Below are 7,867 nucleotides of genomic sequence, written 5' to 3'. Positions count from 1 at the left end.
CTGCAAATAAAAAAAAAAAAAACTTGAAAAATTTTATGCATGTTTGTTTATTATGTATGTTACTCTGAAAGTAATGTTCCTTATTTATTTCCATTGGAACTACAATGGGTACAAAGAGCACAACAACACTACTTGATAGGCAAACTCTTAGCTACAGACTAGTGTTTTTCAACAGTCACCACCATTAGCTGTGCACTTTTGCCTGTCATGAACAAGAGCCTGCGTGCTGCACCAGCAGAACTGACCCACCGCTGCAATGCACTTCTGTTTGGTCTCTACCAATTTTCAGAAGCATTAATGAATGTCAACGGGTGCCATTTTTTCCACACAGAGGAATTCAATTCCACCCCTTTGCTCCATATACACTCCCATGTCAGACTGCCCCTCTGCTGCCATCTGTTGCACAGCAGCAAAATATAACAGAGTAGAACCCATGGGGCAGTGAGCTGGGGCTCTGACTCAATAGCCCACACCGTTTGCCTCATGGGAACAAGAAGGTAAATCCCACCTTTGCTGCTCATTCTCACCCTACTTATGTTCTGTCGGCTGATTAACATTGACAGTGCTTTTTCCTTTCTCATCACTTAACTCACAGAGAAATGCTCTGGGTTTCAAGCAGAACAGCAAATTCACTCTATTTAGCATGAAGAAAACCTGTCCTCAGTGATCCTCAGAATCCTTCACTACCAAGCAAACATTCAGTAACCTTCACAGATACAGTCTGCAGACCCAGCACAGACGATTTGCAGTCCAATCAAACAGTGAACAGTTGCAGACAGTGATGCAGTTCTTACCCCAATGCACAGAAAGAAAACAGTCAAAGAATTCAAACAAGTTATCTAAGGAAACAAATAGCTATGCTGGTCAGAACAGAAGTGCATCTAGCACGGAGAGCTACATGGCACTGCCTTCTCATTCTTTTTAAGCAATGAAGACAAGCATAGGACACATATAGCGATATTCCTTATACACAGCTCCAGAGTCCACAATTCCATGGTGGACAACAGTCATTCATGCATGCTTTCTTCATGTGAAGACTGTATCTTGAAGTTTCAGTGTAAGCAATGAAGTGTGGCCAATACACAGTATGTGGTAGCCTCAACAGCCATTCTGTATCAGACAGCCTTCCTCCAGGAAACTACAAAGCAGCCTTATGGCTAAGTATAATAACTGATCTTGAAATGCTTCCTCTAAACAGAAATGTAACAGCCACAAAAGTAATAGAGAGGAAGGTGACAAAATACAGACTATTTTCTGCAGATGACATTCAAATGTACCCTTTCTCCACATGTCAGTAAAGAAACTATGCAAGTGTGTAGGATTTACTTTAAAATGCCTTCATCGCCATACACTCAAAAATACTCTTTGCCTTCTAAGATCTGTCAGTAAGATCCGTCAGGGCTATCACATGTAACTGCTTTGTGGTCAAACATATGACACAAAGCATATTTAAATCTCTGTCAACATACGTACATACAAAAAAGGACACAGCCGTTAAGCATGATCACATCAAGAATACAAAGAACAAGAATACAACTTTTCCTGAGCAGCTACTGTTGATCTTGCTGGACATTTTGTAAACGTACCAGAAGAACACACAGATAGCTACCAATTCCTTGTGAGGTTATACATCCTAACTATCTGATTTCCCAGCAAAAAAATGACATATAAAAGAAAAACAAAGCAATCACACAGGGTGTATTCTTCTGAAATGAAGATACTATAACTGTCACTGGGCACTGCTCAATCACAGAATCGCAAAGGTTCTGGGATATCTGGAGATCATCTAGTTTAACCCCCTGCAATAGCAGGTTACCCACAGGAGGTTATGTAGGAAGGTGTCCTGGTGTATTTTGACCATCTCCAGAAAAGGAGACTCCACAGCCTCTCTGGGCAGCCTGTTCAGTGCTCTGTAACTCTCCAACTTCCTAGTTTGTGTCCATTTCCCCTTGTCCTTTTGCTGGGCGCTGTTAAAAAAAGCCTGGTCCCATCCACTTGCTCCCTCACCAACAGATATCACAGAATCACAGAAGACAGCATAAAACAGATAAAGAACTTCAGGCTGACTTCAAGCTCCAAAGCAAAATCTGCAGCCCTAGAAGAAACATGGCTTTTGTAAACAGGTCAGATTCAACCCACAGAGTCTCAGAATATCTAGTTTAAACAGAAGCTTAGCTTGAGAAAGGTACTACACGTGTGCATATGCATCTCAAGGACAATACCATGGCCACTCACATTAACTAAAATCTTTTTTGTACACGAGTGAATTGTTTAAATTGGATTTCCTTTGGATTATTCTTTGCATACAAAAAAGGTTTCTGCTTATAATTTTTCAGGACCTTCTGCTAAGGGTGTAATACTTAGACACTTGAATTAATAATCCAAAGCATGTGCTGCTACAGAAACTGGAGAAGGACAGAACTTGTGCAATTAAACTCCACTTACCTCTCAGGTCTACAGAGGGAGTAAGCTGTGCAGTTCCTGCCTGAGCTCAGGTTTCAAGCAATGAAGCAATTCTAGGGAGTGTTCCCTATCAAAGGGCAGAACATTCCTGTGATACTTGCTTGGTTAGGGCATTAAAGAGCATACAGAAGCTTCCAATGTGAATTTTCAGCATTCTCTATTCTTTTATATAAAACAATACTGTAAAATGACAACTTGCTTGGCTTACAATAAACTAACCCATTTTAAGCAGCTTAATAATTAAGCAGTTGGTTAAGAAAGTAATTAACTGAAATTTAGTTTATCCAAAAGCGCAGCTGATTTGCTGACTCAAAGTAAAAAGTACTTTAAGAGAGTTAGCAGCCTGTACCCTAAGACAACCACCTTCGTATAGTGCAGTATGCCCATATGCATGCAAGGACATGAGAAATTTTCTTTTTCATGGCTAATCTAAAGAACCTACTGCACTGCCAGATTAAGAGCAAAGCTTCTGAAATGCCTTCCAATTTGTTTAAAAGTTCTAGTGACCCAGAAGACATCTATTGCCACTGCACAACCCATCTGCTGATCCGGGACCAACACATCACACAAATTGGATACAACAGGTGGAAGAGTAGGCTAGACTTACAGAAAATCCTCATAATATAATGTAGCATGGATGTGGTTGACAAGGCAGTTACTAACATTATCCACATAGCTCAATTAGGAGAAAAGAACTACAAGAAGTGCAAAGAAAATATAGAAGATTTATACAACATATTACAACGTCCTGCATGTGTGTGGCTTCTGGGGGATTGACTGTGAATTTTGGTACAGGCTTGACAACTAATTTAATAATTACTCTTAGTCCTAAAATTATTTGAAGACAGTTTTTGTAAATGAACCCCTCCTCGGGAAATGCTTTACAATACTACTTGGGATTGAGGTTTAAAATCTGAGCAAATCGCTGCGCGACATCAAGTGGGATTTTTATAGTTGCAACTACAAGATGAAGTATCTTCCTCCATCACTGCCAACATTGCATTCTTTCCAATATTAAAAGCATAAATAAAAATATGAATAAGTATTCGGTCACCCTATGCAGGATAGCAGACAATCAGTTAGAGAAAGCTGGAGCATGCATAACAGAACACAAAGTTAGTTCAGTAGCACCACAGCAATCTATTGCTTCATCTGAAAACTAAACCATTTCTACAACTCAACAGTTCCCTCCTGCTCTCCTCCCTTCCCCCAAGAACAAGAGTGCAGCTAACAGAACAACCTATTCTAAGTGATGCTTCTGACTAATTAACATCAATACTCATTATCCTTGAACTGCCGTACACTCAGTGCTTTGAAACAAGGCCTCAAACTCAGCTGCTCACTTTCTCTCCTTTGGGTCTGAAACAGGACAGTATGGGAAGTTTGGAAGCTGCTCCAGATTAGATATGACCTGAGGTGACACTGAACATTTGCATAGGAAGAAAATAAACGGAATTACAAATCTAGACTCCAAATAGCTCAACATGGTTCACTTTGAATCCAATCTCAAGTTTCAAATTTATTATCCAAGAATACCTGTCCATACCACATTATGACTGGCAACCTGCTACATCCAGTGTATACCCGTAGGCACCCTAACGAGCCCAAACAGAGCTGCTATCTCTCTATTAAGCCATTCTGCATTCATAGCTTTCTGTAAACAACAACCTAGAGCTGGTCTCTAAGGAGTCACTTGATCATAGTGTGACAGCTTTATGGAATACTTTAGGAAAAGAATAACAGTGCAAGAGGAAGTCGAGCGTGCTGCTGAAGCCAGGAACATCTTTGAATGTATTGGTAGTTTCAAGCTTGTAACATGAAAACAGATGCTATGAATTTGCAGGAAGTCAGAGAAGGGAAGAGACAAGGTCACAATAAGTAACAGATCATTACCAGATGTTATTGGATGGGTCCCCGGTGGTCATTACAGCCATCAGGGAGGCCAGAACACTAAAGCAACCAAATTTTACAGCTGACCGAAGCCAATTGCAGGCCAGGGTGAGGCCCAGCTCACCGCACCTTCCCACACACAATGTTCTTTGTGTAAGGACAGAAAAGGATAAAGCTGCCTGCACAGAGAACGAGGAAAAAGAGTATTAAGTATCACAGAATGGTGAATTTAACTACCTATTTTTTAAGTATTACAAATAAATATGCAAATGTATTAATAAAACAAATCACCTCATTTCTCAGTATGCAGCTGCTAGATTATGATACTTGGAGGCTTTTTGTTATTTTAAAAGACTATTAGGAATGAACAGAACAGCTTTCCAAACTCACTTCCACCTCCAATGATTTCAATTAGATTAGACTCTGAACCTGCCCTTATTTAAAAATATGCTTTAAAATGGGAGTCCATGACCCTAACACAGATGATTGCTAATACAACACTTCCTATCCCCGAAGCTGGATCTCTTATTTTGGTTTTATGACTCAATTCTATAATAAGATTTAAAATAAATGGAGGTTATAGTGGAACATTACCAAAATATCATCTCGATAGGAACTTCTCAAAATAAACTGGCAGTAAGTTTTTTAACGTGTTTCCTAAAACAGGTTAAATAGTTTTAAACAGATTTTGCATTAAAAAGAAATTCTAGTTTCCATGCAACTGTAAGGTTGGGAAGCCTAAACTATTTGCTCACCAAAAGTAAAAAAAGCTGAAATCACTGCAAGTTCAGATAAACTAAAACCAGAAGCTGCATTTTTAACATAGTTTAAGAAGCCAAAAGAGAAAAAATAAAATACAAACTGCTGGCCTTCAACCACTGGATACAACTGAGTAGATAAAACAGAGGAAAAACACCTCTGTATGCTACAAAGTTGCATGTTATAACTTGATATGACTGTAAAAGAACAAGTCATGCATTCTCTATACCCAACAAGCCTCATCCACAATTACCAGAAGGCAGCTTTAACAGAAAAGAGCAATGGAGAAAATTAGATCTGGTTACCAACCACTGGAATACACATAGATCAACCCAGAGCAGCTGGCTGAATGGGCAGCATTAGTTCTAGCCATGGCAGCTGTGTTATGAAGCCTTTGAAGCTGAAGACAGAAAACAAACTGGTAAAATTCAGAAAAAGCTTTTATTCTACTTATAGCCAACTTCAAGTTGAATTTTGGCTGGCATAGAACTGAAGTATTAGACAAGGGAGGAAAGTTGTCTGCGTATATTCTGTTCAGAATAACTAAACCTGAGCCAAACTACCTTCAATAGACTTAAACACAGCAGATGCTAATTCTGAGGCTGAATATAACTAATTGGACACTCTCCATCAAACTTAGTTTTTAATCAGAAATGCCACTTCCATAAAATAGAAATTTTCACATGGAAAATTTCAGTTTTGCCAAAAAAACATCGATTTTCTGTTGGGAACATTCAAATAATGGCTGGCTGGCTACCTGCCTGGAAAACTCCTGTCAACTTTGCTTCTTCCTCCAACAAAGAACAAGCCAAGGAAAGCCTTCCAGCAGCGCTGCCCAGAGCAGTGACCTCACTCCAGCCATGCCCCTGGCTCTCAGCTTCCATCCTGCACTGCCCAGCTCTGCACCAGAGCTCAATGCTCTCTCCCCAGGGAAGAGTAAGTTTGGTGATGGATCTGTGCAGAAACTCAGAGCATCTCAAATTACTTTTTTTTTTTTTAAAAGAGATTTCACAGTTTTGCTACTTAAAGCCAGTGTTAGATAAGTACTTTTCTGACTCACCTCTGTCTCCTCTGAAAGCTTTTCTTTACAGGAAACAATTTCTATTTTCAAGCCAACCCAAGAGGACTAGAAGTTCACAGAGATTTGACTGAATCTGGCAATGAAAATATTGTTTGTGTTCAAGTGACTTAGCAGTTAAATCTGAAAATCACTCACCTGAAATAAAAATAAAAGAACCTGGGGAGGGGGGAGTTTTGCTTCTCAAGTGATCTCAAAGTGGTCTAAGCTTCCCAGATTTGTAAACTATAAAAATCTACTCTGTAAAAGGGTCATTTCCATACATGCTGTCCTGAAAAAAAAAAAAAAAAAAAGACAGCATGATTCCATCTGTATTTCTTATGAGGTGCAACACAAAGCCAACCCAATGGTTCTCCAAAACTGTGTCATGCTGATCTCAACCACAGCATTCTGTCAGGGATTATGACCTTCTGAAATCCTAGGCTCAGACCGTGGGCTCCACACACTTTTCTTCAAACATTTTAAGCTCTACAAACGCAGTAGATAGATGAGTAGAAAGAAAAATTACCCTCACTTTTGGGATGCATTTCCTTCTTTTGAAGGTGAACTGACAAACTTACAGAAGCATACAAAGCTTCTGTAAAAAAAAGTATTGGGAGAAAAGGTAATACAAGAGGATGGCAATGCCCCAACTTTATTTAAGAGGTTTATAATTCTTAGGGCTTATCAGAGTAGATTTGAAAATACTCCAGTCTTACTTCTTTTATTTCTGAAAATGGCTATTTTTTTCCTTGTAGTTTTGTTCTCTGCAGAATTACATAGTATTACTTGGAAGTCTCCATAAAATTAACAAAAACTGCAGTAGTTACCAATGGAGCAGAAAGCAGCAGCACATGACCACGGCTAACTGTGAAGATACTGCAACAAAAACTATCTCTACATTTCCACCTTCTAAAAGTAAAGGCAAAAATAGCAGGAATGGAACTTGAACTGCCACAAAACTTTGAAAGAGGATATTTTTAAACACAAACCAGCACCAAAATGAAGTCACACCATGTTACCCAAGTGAAAATAAAATTCACAGTGGCAAAATTTGTAATTATATTCTTTTCATCTCAGCCCAGACAGTTAAATCTCACGTATCAATACAAAAGAAGCTGACTTCTAATTAAACATAACAGTGAATCAGTTCTCAGGTAAGGGACATGTGTTTCCTATATGAAAACATTAAGCATCATTAATTGCATTTAGTAAAACATTCTACTGAGAAAAATGGCCTGAGCATTCTGCTTAGAACTGAAAATTTCTAAAACCAGCACCATTCAAGAAAAGATACTGCTGGCTTGAGATGCAGTCATTCATTTACCCTACAATTCACAGAGTTCTGAGAAGGCAAACAGCTTCTCCTTGAGAGCACTCACGTTCAGCAAAACAGAGACCCCAGTGCTTCTTCAACACATTGGCTCAGCTCAGTATGAAGCTTCATGTCCCAAAGAAGCAGGAGCACAACAACACTACAAACCAGTAAGCTAACTCAAAACTAAGCAATAAAATTAATGGATCACAGCTCCAGTTGGAATAAAACAATTGAGCAGGGCAAGCAAGCGCCCACACGTAGAGTTAGCATGTGACAGAGCTCAAAAGCAACAAGTTATTAAAAGGAGAAAGTACTACAAAACTATAAAAGACTATGACAAGCTTTATGCCACCCTATTATTTATCATGCTACTATTAAAA

This window comes from Meleagris gallopavo, chromosome 7, assembly GCF_000146605.3.
Source record: "Meleagris gallopavo isolate NT-WF06-2002-E0010 breed Aviagen turkey brand Nicholas breeding stock chromosome 7, Turkey_5.1, whole genome shotgun sequence".
Taxonomy (NCBI): Eukaryota; Metazoa; Chordata; class Aves; order Galliformes; family Phasianidae; genus Meleagris; species Meleagris gallopavo.
The sequence above is the reverse complement of the archived record's forward strand: the minus strand, read 5'-3'. Positions refer to the sequence as shown.